At 43.1% G+C, this 19,737-nt stretch overlaps 1 protein-coding gene across 5 annotated transcripts in view; it reads right to left on the minus strand.

Moving 5' to 3' along the window:
- Positions 1 to 19,737, minus strand: part of LOC110082622 (protocadherin-11 X-linked) — a 986,147-nt gene that overhangs the window by 904,090 nt on the left and 62,320 nt on the right. Inside the window, exon 2 of one of the 5 annotated variants that reach the window (XM_078380635.1) lies at positions 6,356 to 6,402. The exons of the other annotated variants lie outside the window; for them this stretch is intronic. The gene's annotated coding sequence lies outside the window, so the exon portion shown is untranslated. The remainder of the gene's footprint in view (positions 1 to 6,355; positions 6,403 to 19,737) is intronic. 5 annotated transcript variants of the gene reach the window in all.

The following is a 19,737-nucleotide window of genomic DNA, read 5'->3' on the forward strand; positions in this document are numbered from 1 at the left end:
TATGTATAACGCCATTCATTATAGTAAGAAATATGTTCATGTCATATTGCTTCATCAGTAATGAATAAAAAGAAACAAATATATAAAATGGGAAAAAAATAAGTTGCCTTTTTTGCGTAAGATCAAACCATCAACAGTAAGTTAATCATATTTATTTTATGTATTCATTCATTCAATTTGTATCCTTTTCTCCCCTAGATATGACTCAAGGCTGGAATGTCCAAAGTAGTGTGATGGTACCTGTAATTCATACACTCCATACTTTGCATGGGCACATAAAAACAAGGATAGTGTAACTAAGCACAACTTTCTGCTACATCTAAACCTTGATTATGTTCAATTGGCTCCCAGCAAATAGGATCAATAGCCACCCTTAAACACAGGTTTAAAATGTACAGTATTTATATATTCTTGTCTTGTTTGGAATCTACTGAACAGAGCCTCTATCTAGTGCAACATGAAGTACCATATTCGTCTGTGTATAAGATTATACTTTTCTCTAAAATATTTAGATTAAAAATTTAGGGGCATCTTATACATGGAAGTAAGGAGGGGGAGGAATCAAAGTGCTTTGATTCCTGTTTCCCCCCTCCACTTTCTTGCAAAGAACGAAATTCTGGGTCAGAAAAGGGGGCGTCTTATACGTTGGGGCATATTATACATGGAAAAAATGTGGTATGCTTATTTACAGCTTTCTACTCCATTTGCTTTCACTTGGACAAAGCCAAAGAAACACCAGCATGCTACTTGGGCGAATCATGGTTTTTGAATCTAGGAATGATAGCTCACCCTATGGTGTGAATTCAGCCAGTAATTTTGACCATAAAATGTCAAAATATTCTTGGTACTTGACATATATATATTTTTAGTTGTACCTTGTCTTCCTTTAAAAGATGGAATTTTGCTTTGGAGTTTATGGAGAAGCCTCAGTTAAAATGAAATCTGAACTCCAGCAGTAAGTCACAACCAGAGTAAACCTAATGAATCAATGAAACCTATGGAGGAGTTGGCTTATCAAATCCCCACTGATTAAATGAGTCTACATTAGTTGTGTCAAAGTACGAGATAAGTACTAAGAGCACATGAGGAAGGAGTACAAAAGGGGCTCTCAGTTCCACTTCCATCTCTTTTGGAATTTTGTTTCTGTCTTCCAGAGCTAGGTATCATCTGCAAAACTGATAACCATTCCCTGCACTCCCTCATTCAAGTAATTAATAAAATTGTTGAAAAGCACTGGACCCCAGGAATTGAGCCTTGTAGTAACCCACTTGTTGCCTCCTCCCACTTTGAGAAGGAGCTATCGATAAACAGTCTCTGAGTATGATTTTATAACCAACTGTGTATCCACCTGACTGCTGTTCTATCCAACCAACACATAGTTAGCTTGCTTATCAGCAAAGCTTTAAATAAAGTTCCTCATGATATCATGAGGAACTTTATCAAGTCGAGATATATTACATCTACAGCATTTCCACCATCTACCAAGGAGGTTACCTGATCAAAAAAATAAGACAGGACTACTCTGGCAGGATTTCTTCTTGTCATATCCACGTTGGCTTCTAGTTATTACTGCATTGTTCTCAACATGCTTGCAGAGTGACTGCTTTATAATCTGCTCCAGAATTTTCCCTGGGATTGATGTCAGGCCGACTGTACTTCCTAGGTTCTTCCTTTCTGCCCTTTTTGAAGTTTGGGACACTGCTACCACTCCTCCAATCATTCTGCACTTCACTCCATGATTTCAAGAAAATAATAGAAAGTGCTTTGGCCAGTTCTTCAATATCCTTGAACACAGCCCATTAAACCCTAGAGATCCAAACTTGTTCAAAGTAATGAGGAGGGCTTTGTTTATCAATCTCACATAGAAATCTTCTCCCCTCTACTTATCTTCACATTTGCCTGGAGGGTCACAGACGTACTATTAGTTAGGCCTCACGGTGGTAGGTAGAGCAGAATGTGAAGTGAGTATTGGTGAGTTCCCAAGAGTCACAAGGGTGTTATTGTGCCTATCATTGCAGCAATCCAGATCCAGCGATTCACTCGCTGGGATGAGTATGCATGGGCGCCAGCCCTGGACGATGTCCATCCAAATTTTGGGCAGTCTGGTATGAGCCAGGAGAAGCTCCAAACAAGGGCTTGGGGCTCACCCATTGGAGACAGGGAAGGTTTAAGAGATATCCTTGAGGGAGGTTTTTTTAAAAAAAGTGTGGCCCTAGTTAACCCCATCACTTGGGTTTGTCTATTCTGGAAGTGGGAAGGCAATACTTCACATTTGCCTAGAGGATCATAGACTGTCTTTTGGGGAAAGACTGAGCTAAAGTAGGAATTGATCACTTCTGCCTTTTCTTTGCTCATTCTCAGTTTTTGCCTTCCTGATCCATCTCTGCAATTCTTTGCTACCTATCGGTTTTCTTCCTTTGCGGCCTTCCTTCCATGTCCTATAGGTGTCTTTTTTCCCTTTTATTTTATTATTTTTAGGCCCTCCCTGAGCTTTTCATGGGTTTTCTTTTCCCCCTGTCTTTCACCTTTTTCTCTTGTTGGTATTGTTTGTAGTTGTGCCTTTAAAATTTACTTTTTAAGAAACTCCCACCTGTCCTGGGCTCCTTTTCCTGTTAGGATTTCCTGCCATGGGACTTTACTTATCATTATTCTGAGTTTATTACAACTGGCTTTCCTAAAATCCTGCATACATACGCAACTACATTCTGCTTTTTTTTCCCTTTGAAATCAAGATCTCAAGTTGAACATGGTCACACTGTAGCATTTCTGGCTACAAGCCTGACAACCATAATTAAGAAGCCAACGCTCCCCTTCTACATAAAGTGTCTGACCCCTTTTAAATGTACTGTACAAGCTTGGATTACTGTTCCACCGCAGTTGAAAGACTTTTTTTTTCCTGGCACCCAAATCTTTTTCTCTCTGAAAACCAATATTCTCCATTCAAAATCACCAACTCTGACCTGCTACTTACTCTGAACTGGCAATAACCTATGACTTTTACAAACTGATGCTACCACCAACAGTGCAATTTCCATCCAACAAGTGGGGCCATAATGATCTGTGTTTAATTAGTGCACACAATGGCTTCTTTATTGATTTTGCAGAAATATGTCTAGTTATAGAACTATGCTAATTAAATAATTGATCACTGGACATACTTGCTGAGTTACAGAAATCTTGTAACAGACGCAACCCTAATGTTAAACACATTTTCTCAAGCAAAGCCAACTTACTAATCTCTTCCCAGAACCATCATTATAGGAAGCTACTCAAATACAATGTTTTACAGACATATTTTTAAAACAGTTGTTGCAAAGCTCCTCCATCCAATAAACTTACACTGCCTGCTTTCCAAGTAACAGACAAAACCACAGCAGACCCTAGCAGAACCTTAGAACTGAACAGGTTTTCCTTGCCATAAGCCTTGGTGGATTGCAGGCCACATCAGAATGCAGTCCACAAAACAAATGAAAAGAGAGTGGGTGTGTGAGTATGTGTATGAGAGAGAATGAGAGACAATACACATTTCCTTTTTGATTTATTTTTATTTATTTATTCTATTTATATCCCGCCTATCTGGTCATTATGACCACTCACACTTACTTCCTTAAGAAATACTGGTGAGGTCAGTTAAGGTAGATCTGCCACAACTGAAGAAATCAGGATAGGTATTTGCTGTTGCATGCTGAGTCACACATTTTAGCACTGTGAGGAGGATGGTGACATGGATGCCCCTGTTGGTGGCTCGTTTAGTTCTGACCTAGGACCCACACAATGCAACAAACCTCCCAGTGAGGCAATCATGAGGCCTCATAAGGAACAAACAAGCAAACAAACATGCTGAACAAGAAGGCACCACTGCATATATTCCCTGGGGAAAAAGATAATCAGATGGAGGCCTGTGTGGTTCTGCCAGCCTTAGGAATTGCAGGGCACTCAGAATGAGAGGGGAGTTACTTTGCCCCTGACACAAAGTGGATATAAAGACTGCCTTGCTGCCAAAGGGGGAGGAAAGAACTGCACCAGAGCACAGACAGAGTTTTGACTTCTGTCTTCTGAAGATGCCGGCCAAAGAGACTGGCGAAACGTTAGGAAGAACCACCTTCAGAACACTGCCAAAGAGCCCGAAAAACCCACAACAACCATAAGATGTACACTCCACAAAATATATGTTGCAATATTTCACTTAGCAACACAATATAAATAGGCAACAGAACAGGCAACATAATATTAAAGATTTCCCATTGTTGTGGAAATGGAAGGAAAGCTGTCTAAAGCAATTTTTTTTCCAAAGTCTAGTATGAAATACAAACAGTTTAGACACCAGACCTCATTCTTCTAAACTTCAAGCAATATACCTTTCAAATACAATAGCACCCTTGGGTTCCTTCCAAGAGTCTTTATGCAACACCTTAACATTCCCTGGGAAGCTGGGCTGAGGGTGAAGGCCAGGTATGTTTGAATGGATGTTTTGCTGAGGTTTTTTTCTGGGCTTTCTTTTTGTCTCCTCACCACATGGCCTGGGAGTGGGGCCTAGGGGTGGGAATTTCTGCTTTAAAAGAGCGTGTCCCAGGACCCTGGACCCTTTTCCCTAGGAAGCTGGGCTGAGGGTGAAGGCCAGGTATGTTTGAATGGATGTTTTGCTGAGGTTTTTTTCTGGGCTTTCTTTTTGTCTCCTCACCACATGGCCTGGGGGTGGGGCCTAGGGATGGGACTTTCTGCTTTAAAAGAGCATGTCCCAGGACCCTGGACCCTTTTCCCTAGGAAGCTGGGCTGAGGGTGAAGGCCAGGTATGTTTAAATGTTTGAAAGGAATTCTCAAATTCTATCTCTGGCCTTAATATGGTAAATAGGAAAGCCAATTAGATTTACATAAGCCTGGGAGGCAGGAAAGTTTTAAGGGCCAGATGATACTTCCACACTATTAAAGAGCAGGCCGGGTAGGTGGGGCTCATCAGCCCTGGAAGGCAGCCCATCTAGGAGAAGGAAAACACTGATTTCAAACCTCCACTGCCTTGTGGCTATATCCACTCATGGAAAAGGCTTCAGGAGTAAACCTAGAGGCAAAATCTGGAGCTGGAGTCCCGAAGGCAGTTTGTGTCCTTCTGCCAACTCCTGCGACATTGCCGGAACCAGTTGTATTGGCTCTTGCCTTTCCATTGGACCATTTCAGCAATGTGGGGAGGGGGGATCTGCTGCTTGGGTAACACCCTATCCTCCATACTATCTTACCCGGGGGCTTCATGCTCTGGAGAGGACACTCCTCGATTCAGAGCATGTCACCATAGTCTCTCAAGACTGAAGGATGCCTATGATAACCTTGCAATCTAAACATCGCCAAGAACAGTAGTTCCCAACCTTGGTTAACCCAGATGTTCTGGGACAGCAATTCCCAGAAGCCTTCACCACCACTTGTGCTGGCTGGGGTTTCTCAGAGTGGCTGTCCAAGAACATATGGATTACTGGGAACCAGTGATCTAGAAGAGTAAGAGTATGTTTTGGATACAGATGAATCCCAAATCCAAAATTAATATTATTCATCTGAAGAGGGTGAAACCTGTACACCCCTGAAGATTAGTTATCTCATGGGATGATTCTACATCAGGGGAGGACAACATCTGGGCCCAGGCCAAAATGTGGTCTTACCACATTGGGATCCCTCAACACCCAATACTACCAGGAAAGTAAAGTCCTCTTATACTCTCTAATGGGCATGGGGCCAATGTAGCCATGCTTCAAGGGCCCTATGCACCCTCAACCATCTTGGTAGCCAGAGCCTTTCAAAGTACAGGACTGTATGCAGTTCCTGTTTAATATATAGCAGACACATCAGGATAGGGAAAGCAGAGGGAAAGACTGGCTGCATGTTTAGTGCTAAAAGGTCTCACCTCTAACTGCAATGAATGGTTTTACTGAAGCTCTCTAAATTCAGTGCTTTGGGCAGGAAACAATATCTTCCAAGGCTAGTTTAGCATTCAGAGCTTTTTGCATTTCCATCTTCCCAAGAGCAGAAATACTGTAGCACCCAATCAACTGGAAGATATGGATCAAACCTTTGAAAAACTAATTGAAATAATTCAAAACAGACATGTACTAATTGGACATTTGGCATCTGTTGGGGGGGGATCTGTCATATAGGAACACATATAAGAAGTGGAAGGAAGACCAGGCTACAAAGGAAGAGTATAGATAAGTAGCAAATAATTGCATAGATGGGCAAAAGCAACAAAAAAATTGCATCATTTGAGTATATTCGTAGCAAAGACAGAGAAAAGACACAGCCCCTTTAGCTACTCAGTGGAGATGAGAACATTATAACAGAAGACAAAGAAAAGACAGAACTGTTCAATTCCTACTTTAGCTTGGTCTTCTCCCAAAAGACAGTCTATGTCCCTCCAGGCAACTGTGAAATACAAAAGGAGGGAATAGGATTTCAGCTTGAGATTGATAAACAAATAATCAAGAAATCCCTGGGGCTGGATGAACTGCATCCAAGGATATTGAAAAGAATTAACTGAAGAACTCTCAGAACCACAGTCTATTATTTGAATGAAATCATGGAAGAAGAATTCTACTTTTCTCTGATTGCAAATCTTGCTGATGTCAATATATGGTCTTCCTTCCTTTTTCATATGATACAATCTCTTTATTTGCAGTTTTACTCTGTTACACACCAGGGAGTGATCAGTATCACAATCAGCACCCTGATAGCTGTGTGTGATCGTTAATACTAGGAAGGCTAGAACGTCTAGTGAGGATCAGATAGAGCTGATGTCAATGCTTTGATTTTGGATGTCTCCAAGAGACTCTGTGATGAGGCTTCGTATTAAAGAATGTGTTGTTGCCATTTTGTTCATCTTCCCAATGTCAGATGACACACACAAGACAGCTGTCATCGACATGGAATTGAGTAGGCTGCAGATGGACAGTATTGCTCTGCAAGAGATGAGATTGAGATTGCCAGACTTGGGCTCTGTCAAAGAAAAAAAAGTTATCATTCTTCTGCCAGGGAAAACCATTGAACAAGACCAGGGAATGTGGTATTGGCTTTACGGTTAGAAATACTCTGCTGAGATCCATTGTTCCACCTACTTACTGTGGGGAGTGAAAAAATTCTGTCTCTGAAGCTCCACTCATCAGCGGGACTGGTCACCCTTATTAGTGCATATGTACCAACACTGTCATCTACAGCAGAAGTCATAGACAAATTCTATGACGATTTGGCAGCTACTATCAAGAAAATCCCCGAGAAAGAGCTGCTGTTCATTCTCAGGGATTTTAATGCTAGAGTTGGTGCTGATCACAATTCTTGGCCCACTTGCGGAATAGCTAATACCTTGGAAAACAGGGGGAAAAATTAGATGTTGGTAGACTGGGCAGAAAAGAACAGAATGCAATTTAACAGGGATAAGTGCAAAGTTCTACACCTGGGGAGGGGGGAACCCAAGTGCACAGTTATAAGAGGGAGATAAGTAGCTCAGTAATAGTACCAGTGAGAAGGATCTTGGAATTGTCGCAGATCACAAACTGAATACAGTGGTGCCTCGCATTACAATGTTAATTCGTTCCAGCGAAATCACTGTAGAACGAAAACATCGTAAAGCGAAATTAAAAAGCCCATAGAAACGCATTAAAACCTGTTTAATGCGTTCAATGGGCTTAAAACTCACCGTCCAGCGAAGATCCTCCATACGGTGGCCATTTTTGCTGCCTGTAACACAGAGGGGAGCCGTTATATTTACCCAGCGGCCATTTTGAAACCGCTGATCAGCTGTCCGAAAATCGTTGTTTTGCAAAGAATCGGTTCCCAAAGCAGGGAACCGATCATCGCAAAGCGAAATTCCCCCATAGGAAACATCGTTTTGCGATAGCAAAAGCGATCGCAAAAAGTTCATCGTACTGCGATTTCGTCATTAAACGAAGCAATCGTAATGCGAGGCACTACTGTATGAGCCAAGAGTGTGATGTGGCTACAAGAAAAAGTAAATGCAATTTTCAAATGCTTTAACAGAAGTATAGTCAGCAAATCCCGTGAGGTACTGGTTCCCCCTCTATTTGACACTGGTTAGGCCTTATCTAGAGTACTGCGTCCAGTTCTGGACACTTCATTTATTTATTTATTTATTTATTTATTTATTTATTTATTTATTTATTTATTTATTTATTTATTTATTTATACCCCGCCTATCTGGCCCGCCGGACCACTCTAGGCGGCTTCCAAATATAAAATCAAATAATAAAACATAGACAAATACATAATACTCAAACAAGAACAGCAGTAAAGATAAAAAGGAAAAGTAAGAAAAAATCTAGAGTTGGCTGGAGGGAAGGCCTGAATAAACAGCCATGTTTTTAATTGGGTTTTAAAGGTGCCCAGCGTGGGGGCCGCGCGAATCGCCGGAGGAAGATTGTTCCAGAGGCGAGGAGCCACCGCCGAGAAGGCCCGGTTTCGTGTCTTCTCCTTCCGGGCCTCTCTCGGCGTCAGGCTCCTCAGCCTCACCTCCTGACTCGCGCGGGTGATCCGGGTAGACCTTGGTGGGAGGAGGCGTTCCGCCAAATATCGAGGTCCTAAACCGTTTAGGGCCTTATAAGTAAGCATTAAAACTTTGACGTTGACACGGAAACAGATGGGCAGCCAATGCAATGCGGCCAGCGTTGGAGAGATGTGTTGATATTTTCTCACTCCTGTAAGGAGCCTGGCCGCCGCATTCTGCACCACCTGAAGTTTCCGTGTCAGCCTCAAAGGCAGCCCCACGTAGAGCGTGTTACAGTGATCTAATCTTGAGATTACGAGCGCATGCACCAAGGTAGTGAGCGCTCCCATGTCGAGATAGGGTCGCAGCCGGGCAATCCGCCAAAGATGGAAAAATGCGGTGCGGACTACCGATGCCACCTGAGTTTCCATGGTGAGCGTCGGGTCCAAATATATGCCGAGGCTGCGGACCCCACTCTTCGCGGCCAAGGTGGTCCCCCCAAATGTGAGAGAGCCACCCAAGCCACCTACCACGGGGGCACCCACCCTCAGAACTTCCGTCTTATCCAGATTCAGCCTCAGTCCGTTCTCCTGCATCCATTGCAGTACAGCCCCCAGGCAACGCTGAAGGGAAAGGACAGCATCACCTGCAGTTGGTGAAAAGGAGATGTAGAGCTGGGTGTCATCGGCATATTGATGACACGAAGCCCCACATCCCCTAATGACCCCACCCAGAGGCCTTCAGTTTAAGAAGGATGCCAACAAATTGCAAGAATTTCAGAAGAGGCCAACAAGGACTCTTGAGCAGCAGCAGTTGTCAGAGATGGCACTGCTGATGGAAGAAAACCAAAACACTGCAGTGGAGGAAAATGCTTTAGAGGCTACAAACATAGTGGAGGAACCACCATGGAAAAGAATCAATGTTAGGAGCAAAAGGAGGAGGAGACACTCTTTCCCGGTGGAAATACAAAACCGCTTTCAGTTACTTGAAGAAGAGTCTGTCAGACAGGACACAGAGGAGACCCCACAGGAGGACATGAGTAGGGCTGAAGTACAGCAGAATACAGTCACTAAACCCAGAAGAAGAAGAGGGCAGTAGTTGTAGCAGGACTCCCTGCTACGTGGAATATACATGACCCAAACAAAAAATCGTAACTACGAAACCTGACCTTAGAACAGCACCAAATTTGACAGGGATGTAGCAGAAAGGCTCGTATCATTCTGTGTTGAATTTGTGAACTTTTGGGGAAAGGGACTATGAGTTGCGATTTCTAAAACACTAACATTATTTTTCCCCATGCACAAGCAAATGACTTTTAGCTACAGCTAATTGAAAGGAGATGAAAAATGTAGATAAGACAAAATTTGCATGCCGGGGGGTCCATTTTAACCTCTCTTTTTTCACCAGTAGGAAATGGGCCACTCAAGGCTCTAATTCAGAGATTTTAATTAGTCCTTATAAAGCCAGAAATCTTCTGAAATCACTCCTTTTTTAAAATTACTTCTGAGAATTCCAAAAGAAATATTCTTATAGCATGCCATTCTGGCCAATCAGAATGTGTCTGGAGGCAGCCCGCAGAGCAGATTCTGTCACTTTAAATACTGCCATGTCCTTCAACGTGAAGGAAAGCTTTTAACGTCTTCTTGGCCGAACGTTTTTACCTCCTGCTTGTGAAAATATTTTAAAAGTTATTTTAAAAATATATATTATAATATACAGCAGCTCACTCATTTAAGCTGCAAAATTACTGGTTTTTCCCTTTGTGGCTTTGAATTATCTCAAAGCACATTTTGTTTAGTAATGAGTAAATTGTAGTCATAAGTTTACGTATCACATGATTTCATATGAATTGCAGATGTTATCCTCCCTAAAATACTGCCACACCATAGATCCTATTTGCATCCACAGATTACACCACAGAAATCGTGGGTCCTTCCACACATGGCTCTGCAGTGGTGCAAAAACACGGAGGTGATGCATGGATTCTCATGGATCAACATATTTCTTTCTGCAGGATCCTCCCCAATCATAAGCCCTATATGTGCCCATTTATTGAAACACAGAAATCATGGGTCCTGAAGCACATGGCTTTGCAGTGGCACAAAAAACACTAATCCAAGGCATAGATCCAAATGGATCCACAAAATGTTTACATGGGATCATGCCCAAACTAGTATCAAGTAATAGGTCCCATCTCTGCCTACACACTAAAACACAGAAATTGTGGGTTTCCCAGTACATGGTTTTGCAGTGGTGCAAAAACATGGATCTGAGGCACAGATTCTCATGAACCCACATAATTTTTCTGCAGGATCATCCCAAAACCACTGTTCAATCATAGGTCTCATCTCTGCCCACAGATTACAAGACAGATAGTTTGGGTCCCCAAACCATGACTTTGCAGTGGCGCAAAACACCAATATAAGACAGAAGTGCTCATGGATCCATAGGATTTTTCTGCAGGATCATCCCCAAACCACTGTCCCCCCATAGGCCCCATTTTTGCCCATAGGTTACACCACAGAAATCATGGGGCTCCCAGTGCATGGCTTTGCAATGGTGTAAAAAAAGATGGATCCAACATACCACATGACTTTTATGCAGGATTATCTCCAAACCCCTATCCAATTATAGGGCCCATCTCTACAAACAGACTACATCACAAAAATAATGGCTCCTTCAGTGCATGGCTTTGTAGTCATAACAAAACATGTATCCAAACCACAGATCCTCATGAAGCTACATAATTTTCATACAGAATCATCCCCAAACCACTATGAAATCACAGGGACCATTTGAAAAAGCAGGTGGGAGTTAGGTGTCCTCAAAACACATACCAGACCAAGAAATTCTGGAAAGCCCCTTTCAGGTTTTCCATTTATATGTGATATAGTACAGGGACTTATGGAACCCTGAGACACTCCACAGGATAAGGGACAAGGTGTTGAACAGGAGTCCCCCAGGCACCACAACCATTCACAAAGTGACAGCAATATTGGGCCATTTCCTGGCTTTTTGAATCATGGGTACAGAAGCACAACATCTCACATTTAGAAAACGGAGGGCTTTGTTTTTTTTTTTTAAAGAATTGAAAATACTAGCAATCAAAGACTGCAGGAAGGGCAGGATCACCTTGAAAAGGCAACAGAATCTATGAAGTCTGCCATCCTGGTAGATTAGACCAAGGAGTCATCCAGTCTAGAATCCCACAGTGACCAGCTGAATGCCACTAGAAAGCCCACATGCTGAGTGTCCTCCTCCCTTTCATCGGTAATCAGAAGCAAATTGCTTTTGTCCCTTGAAACTTGCTGAAGCAAACAAGAGAAGCTGGCATTCTTGTTGTCTGGGGCATCAACTGCTGTCTTATCCCAGGATGCTAAATGCGGCTCACATACAGGGAAGAAAATTAGGCAACAATCAAAAGAACATTGGTTAAGACAGTTTCAACAATGTGAAAGTTCTATGTCTAAAAATCAAGTTTCTTGAGATTTTTTAGCATGTTGAATAATTTAGTATTTATAACGTTAATAATTTAAGGGAACACAATGTGGCAAAACAGCAGGGCTTATTTTGGGAGGGGGGAAAAGAGGAAGAGGTATCAGTTCAACTTAGATCTAAGATTACTGCCTTTGTAACAAAGAGTTGAAATGCTTTGATCTATTTATAATGAGTATTCTAAGGGTTTACTAATTATTTGGAACCTGGAGAAAGAAAGAAAAAAAAGAAACACAAGGTCCATTTTTCTTCTCTCTTTTTGAAGTAAAATGATAGAAACAAAAACATATTCTGCAAAGAGGAAGACAGGAAATTGAGAAGTTGTGACCTCTCCCATTTTTACCTATAAATTTTGAAAGCGGCATGTAGATTGCTAGGACTAAATCCAAATTTTACATTGATTCAGTAGTCCTACTGAAGTCCAACTTCAATAACTGTTGATTCACCATGTTCTCTTTGATGTAATAAGTCTGTCTGCTGCAGTTGTGAGTAACATATTTACACCTTAATCAGACTACCATATTTTTCCATGTATAAGGCACCCCCATGTATAACACACATCCCAATTTTATAACCCAAAAATTCAGAAATCAATATTTTAAACATTAGAAAGGAACATATTTTATTTAGCAATCAGGCAAAATTTACAAGCCAATACCTGTACTATATTATGCATCACCCTTAGCTGAGCAAATCACTTTATTCAGCCTTTATTTGTACCACTACTTTCTTCATCATCAATATTAGTAGTTTCAAACATACCAGTTTCTTCAACTTCTATTGTATCACTGTCTGTCTGTCTGTCTGTCTGTCTATCTGTCTATCTATCGATATTTCATATATGAAATCATCTCACTTCCATCCATGGCATTAATGATTCCACATTTCTTGAAGGACTTCACAATCACCTCTTTTTTGACGCCATATCATGAGTTTAGAACCCAACTGCTAACCTCAGTAATGGTTGCTTTTTTCACTCTTCCTGTTGGCGTCAAGTTACCACCTGATTTTTGAATCCATCTATTCCACTCTTCTCTCATCAGGACTTTAAATGACTTGTTCATTGAAAGTCCTGGTGGCTGTAGTTGACCTGTAAGTCCACTAGGAATTTGTGCTCGCAAATCCGATGCAACCCTTTTTGTCTTTTCTCTTAAATGTGCTCGGAACTGATCAAAGACAAGTCGAGCTGGCTTCTTTAAGAGCCCTCCAGGTCTTCTGGACGAAACCTTTGGAAACCAAATGGCCATGATTTCTTCATTCATCCATCCCTTCTCATGAACTTGCACAATAATGCGACATGATATGTGTGACAAACCCAGACCTACTGGGATCTGCCACACGTTAACTAAGCTGCCACCAACCATTCCCTGTAAGAAGTCACACAGACCAGGGATGGATTTTTAACCAATAAAAGAATAAGGTTTATTTAAAACAACACACAGGGAAAATAAAATGATTAGGTGATTAAGATATAGTAACGTGGCTTAGTCTCATTCATACATGCATACAGTTTGGTTCACACAGAACCCTTAACTTGAAGCACAGACCCTGAACCTATCAGTTCTGGCTAACCAACAGACACCTGAACCTATCAGGTTGGTACTGACACACAGTAGTACCCTGTCTGACACACAGACTCCCACACCAGCTTCTTCTTCCCAGCTGCTGCTTCTTCACCTCCCAGCGTCTCCTGAACTTCTCCACACAGGCTTCACATATATATACAGTACAGCCCCTCCTCCTGATGTCCCGCCTTCCACTCCCCATAGGATGGAACTTTCCCTCCAAACCCATGACAGACAGGTAACATCAGTGCTGTATGTAACACCTCCCCTCTTTATAAGTTGTTTTGTAGGGGGAAAGCTAAGGTGCTTTTTCCCAAAAAACAACCTGGATAAAACACACAAAAACAGTTATACATACCATATCATACTTACTTATACTTACATTCTAAGTTAACCATAGCAATTAGGCATTTAAACATTTACCATATACATTACATCAATTTACCTTTATTCATACAAACCAAGTTCAAAAAACAGGTACATTTAACTTTTTATCATCAATATATATACATAGTCCATGTTTCTTTCGCCGTCTTCATTCTTCAGGTCTTCTTGATAAGGCGTCAGCAACACAGTTCACTGACCCTCTGACCACCTTCACTTCAAAGTCATAGTCCTGTAGGTTTAAAGCCCACCTCATAAGTTTGCTATTGTGGGTTTTCATTGTCTTTAACCATTGCAGTGGTGAATGGTCAGTGCACAGAACAAAATGTCTTCCCCAGATGTAAGGCTTGGCCTTCTGGATCGCGTAGACTATGGCCAAACACTCCTTCTCCACGGTTGCCAAATGTCTCTCACCTTTTTGAAGTTTCCTACTCAGGTAGGACACTGGATGCTGGTCACCATTCTCATCCTCCTGGCAAAGAACTGCTCCTACCCCGCTGTTAGACGCATCGGTGTAGATGATGAACTCCCGGTCGAAGTCTGGAGCACGCAGCACTGGATAGTTGATTAGCGCCTGCTTCAACCTCTGGAACGCCTCCTCACAGTCGCTGGTCCACGGGATGCGGTCATCAGCCTTCTTCCTCGTCAGATCGGTCAGCGGAGCCGCAATCTCGCTAAACCTCAGGATGAACTTTCTGTAGTAGCCCACCAACCCAAGAAATGATTTGACTTTTTTCTTGGTGTTGGGTCTAGGCCAATCACGAATTGCTTCTATTTTGGCCTCTAGGGGTTTTATCACTCCTCCCCCTACCATGTGACCCAAGTCTTTTGCTTCTGGGATACCCAGCTGCAGTCTGTTCTCTCTGCAGGGCCCAGGCCACAGCACTTCCTCCCCTGGATTTAAGTGCCTCTCCCCGGCTTCCTGGTCATCCCAAACTTTCTTTCTGACCTTTTGAGCTTGCCGGGTCTCTGCTGCTAGCTCTAGGTTTCTCTTTAGGTCAATCCTTAAAGAGTCTATGTATGTCACAACGTCTTGTGGGTCATCCTGGGTGATCTGCTCCCAATTTTGTTTGATCAAATCAAGGGGCCCTTTCACCCTTCTCCCAAATAAAAGTTCAAATGGACTGAACCCGGTACTGGCTTGTGGCACTGATCGATAAGCAAACAAAAGGGATTGCAGCTTCTGGTCCCAATTGTTTGGATTCTCTGCCAAGTAAGCCCTAATCAGGCGCATTAGAGTCCCATTGAACTTTTCAGTTAACCCATTACTTTCAGGATGATAGGCAGTGGTTTCCTTGAGCTTAATTCCACAGATTTGCCATAAGCGTTTCATGAGCTTTGACGTGAACGATGCGCCCAAATCTGTGATTATTTCTGAGGCAAATCCCATCCTGGACATATACCCCACCAAGGCATCTGCCACTGTGTTAGTTTCAATGTTAGTCAAGGGTATGGCTTCAGGGTACCTCGTGGCATGGTCCACAATGGTGAGAATGAACCTGTTCCCCCTCTTTGTGGCCTTGGGCAAAGGTCCCACAATATCCACCCCTATGCATTTGAACGGAGTGTCAATCACAGGCAAAGGGCACAACTTTGCTTTGGTCCTGTCGCGGCTATTCCCCTGCCTTTGACACACATCACATTGTTTACAGAACTCCCTGATCTGCTTCCCTATGTCAGGCCAGTAGAAATTCTGTGTGATTCTCTGCTGTGTTTTGTTCACCCCTAAGTGTGCAGCAAACATGTCAGAGTGCCCCCTTTGTAAGATCATGGGGCGATACTTTTCAGGTACCACTAGCTGACTTCGGATCCCATCTCCCCCTTTTGAGATGTTCCTCAGGGTCTCTCTATATAAAATCCCCTTTTTCTCTAGAAATCTCACTGGGGTTTCAGGTGTTAGCTGGGCGTCAGTCACCTGTTCAAAACACTTTTGGAGAGTGGCGTCTGCCTTTTGCTCTTGTCCAAATCTGCTGTCTGTGGTTAAGGCTTCCACCACAGCTTCTGAACTCCCCCCACCTGCTTCCGTCTCTGGCTCATCATTACCCCCTTGAACTGTCCCCGTGGTGGCTTGTGAACGTGTAATCACTAGCACCCGTTTCACATGTTCAGCCAGGTCATTTCCCACGAGCACGGCTGCTGGCAGAGTCGATGAAATTGCTAGCCGCCAAACTCCCCTCCAGCCTTGAAAGTTGACAGGTACCTCCGCTACTGGCAGAGAGATCACCTGCCCCTCAATCCCTGCCACCTTCATGCTCTCATTTGGGATTAGATATTCCCTAGGAATAATATCTGGATGGCACAGGGTCACCTGAGAACAAGTGTCCCGCAGCCCCCGATACTGACGGTCAAGTATTCCTACGTCCACCCCTGCTGTCTCAAACAACTGAGAATCTGTTCTCACCAGCAGGCAGCGCCTGACCTCTACAAGAGGACCATTTTCCTCAGCCTGATCAGCAGATGTAGCTGTTCCAGATTGAGTAGCCATGGCAACAGGCTCCCTCAGTGACAATGCGCCTTGCTCTTTCTGGACACAGAACACAGCTTTTGGCTTGGTCCCACTCGAATCCTGAGGCACAATTCCTTTTAGCTGCTTTAATTTCTCACACTCTGAGATTAGATGGCCCTTTCCCTGACAGAAATAACATTTTCTGGTGTATTTTGATTCTCTCTCATCTTGTTTTGGTTTTCCCTCCAAAATCTGAGGTCTTGGTTTCATTTCTGAGGGCTTCCCTGCACCATGGGCCCCTCCCCCTTGCTGGTTTTTCCCTGGTCCCTGAGAGTACTTGCTGTAGGTTTCTTTAGGTTTTCCCATCGCTTTCCCCTCACCCAAGGGCTTTCTTATTTGGGAAATAAAATCTGTGATCTCGGCTGCTTCTGCCACAGATTTTGGGTTCCTTTCCCTCACCTGGAATTTCAGTTCCCCATGCAGGACTGAATAGAACTGTTCCAGCGCTATCAAGTCTTTGAGCTGCTGAAAGGTCTCTGTCCCCTCCTGAGATAGCCATTTCTCTAGCAGCCTCACCAATTGAGCCCCCACTTGGGTAAAAGTCTGCTCTGGTTTCTTTGTGAGGGACCTGAATCTTTGCCTCAGCTGTTCCGCATTTATCCCATGTCTTGCAAACACCAGTTTTTTAAACTCTGCAAAATCTCTCATCAGTTCCTGTGGCATCTCTGAATAAACCTCAGCCAGGCTACCACTGATTAAAGATCGCATGATGGTCATCTTCTCAGTTTCCCTCACTGAGAAGTCCACAAACGCTCTTTCCACTAAGGAAAAGAACACCTCAGGACAATCTCCCTTGTGGTACACAGGGAATTTCTTCAGGTCAGCTTTAGACAGTTGGCCTCCCTCAGAATCCCTATTGTTATTATTGTTCTGGTTCATCAGTTCCAGTTTTCTTAACTCAAACGCCATTCTTTCTTTTTCCAGAGCAATTTTCTCTCTCTCCCTCTCCATTTCCATTCTCTGTCTCTCTAATCTTTCTTCTTTTTCCATTCTCTCTCTCTCTACTTCAAATTGCCGTTGTTTCTCTCTTTCCCTTTCCTCCATTTCCCTCACCCTCAGTTCATGCTGTTGGGCTAGGAGTATTTTTCTGAGTTCTGGGTTCTGTTCTCCCGTGCTGTCACCCTGCACTGAGCCAAATTCATCCTCAGAACCTTGGTCAACCTGGGGGTCTTTCACTTCACCCATTTCTGCCATCTGGCTTCGAGTCAAGGGCATAATCCCCCCTCAGAACAGGCTGCTTTAAAAAGTCAAGCCTCAAAATAAAACGACCACTTTTTTTTTTCTTTTGCCTCAGAACCAGCTTTCCCTATAGATTGCTGCTGTCCTTCAGCACTACTTGCAACTGTAGCCAGCCGGAGTCTACCCCCCTCTGCTGGGCCTCTCAGCAGACAAGCTAGATCCCTGTTACTTTACAGTTTTGCCTCAGCTTTTTTCCCGCCAAAAACAGGCTGCCTCAGAGCACCCTAATCTAGTCTCCCCAGTTGGCACGTTCTTCTACTAGCGCACCTCCCCGTGAGGTACACCTAGAAGATTACCTACGCGCCTCAGATTGTCCCTGACTAGACCCCCCTTGCTCTGGGCACACTTGCCAAGGCTTTGCTGGACCGCTGGACAACTGGACCAGTCGTATCCCACACGCTGGACACCAATCAATGTGACAAACCCAGACCTACTGGGATCTGCCACACGTTAACTAAGCTGCCACCAACCATTCCCTGTAAGAAGTCACACAGACCAGGGATGGATTTTTAACCAATAAAAGAATAAGGTTTATTTAAAACAACACACAGGGAAAATAAAATGATTAGGTGATTAAGATATAGTAACGTGGCTTAGTCTCATTCATACATGCATACAGTTTGGTTCACACAGAACCCTTAACTTGAAGCACAGACCCTGAACCTATCAGTTCTGGCTAACCAACAGACACCTGAACCTATCAGGTTGGTACTGACACACAGTAGTACCCTGTCTGACACACAGACTCCCACACCAGCTTCTTCTTCCCAGCTGCTGCTTCTTCACCTCCCAGCGTCTCCTGAACTTCTCCACACAGGCTTCACATATATATACAGTACAGCCCCTCCTCCTGATGTCCCGCCTTCCACTCCCCATAGGATGGAACTTTCCCTCCAAACCCATGACAGACAGGTAACATCAGTGCTGTATGTAACAATATGGTCTCTTTAGGGCATGTTTTCCGCTTAAAAATAAGCACTGGAGGCAATTTAGTACCATCTACAAACCATGAAAGCACAGCGGTATCTTTTCATGGCCACTTGTTTTGATTGACACTGTTTTGATTCCTTTCACATTAACGGTTCTGTTGGAAGTCACATCAAAACTGAGAGGCACCTCATCCATGTTTGCAATCTGATTTGGTTCAAAATCATTTTTTTTTCTGAAGTTGTATGACATAGCAGTGAAACTGCTGGATGTTATCCTCATACACAGGTGGCATTTTCTGTGCTAACTTTGTTCATGCTCTCGTGACCAACCCTTCTCTTCTCATGAAACTGAAACACCATTTTGCCTTTCCTGTAAAATCAACAATCTTGACTTGCAAACATTCTTTCCTGGTGTTGAATAAGCTTGGTTGATACACATATCCCACTCGGGTGCTGCTCCAAAATCCAAGTCTTGAGTTTCTGCTCTATGTTTGGCCATTTTGCTGATTTTTCCTCTTAAGGCTTTTTTTTTTTTTTTTTGGCATCTTAAGGGGTTCTTCTTCTTCCTGTTTTCTCCACTGATCATACACTCAGTGAGAGGAAGTCCAAACTGTCTCTCTGCAGCTTTATTTCCATGCTTGTTTGCATAGCTGATTACATTCAGTTTGAATTTTGCAGAGTAAGACATTCACTTTTAAATATTTTCATTTTCTGACATATTTATGGGCTCAGTAATCACACTGCCTACACCAGTGGTGGCTGAGCCTGAATACCCTATTTTTTTTAATTTATTTTGGGGGGGACCCAACCCGGCAGGTGGTGGAGGCAGAAATGGCAGCAGAAGTGGAAGGGTGAATCCCAGGCACGAAGGTGCCTGCAGACCCCATTGACTAACATACAGTAGGCAATTTCACTACCGAGCAGTTTTCTCCTCAGCTTACTTCTGTGTAAAAGATGACCCTCAATTTTTCTTCTAATGATTTTAGGAAAAAGTATTGTCTTTCACACAGAAAAATATGGTAATTTATTCCAAAGCATTGATGCAAGGGTTAATATGGGAACATCCTATCAAATCTATCTTAAATTGTTAAACAAAAAAGGTTTAATGCAAAAACAAAAGATGAGTACTTTACATAGGATAGTCCT

The sequence above is a fragment of the Pogona vitticeps genome, chromosome 11 (genome assembly GCF_051106095.1).
Source record: "Pogona vitticeps strain Pit_001003342236 chromosome 11, PviZW2.1, whole genome shotgun sequence".
Classification (NCBI taxonomy): Eukaryota; Metazoa; Chordata; class Lepidosauria; order Squamata; family Agamidae; genus Pogona; species Pogona vitticeps.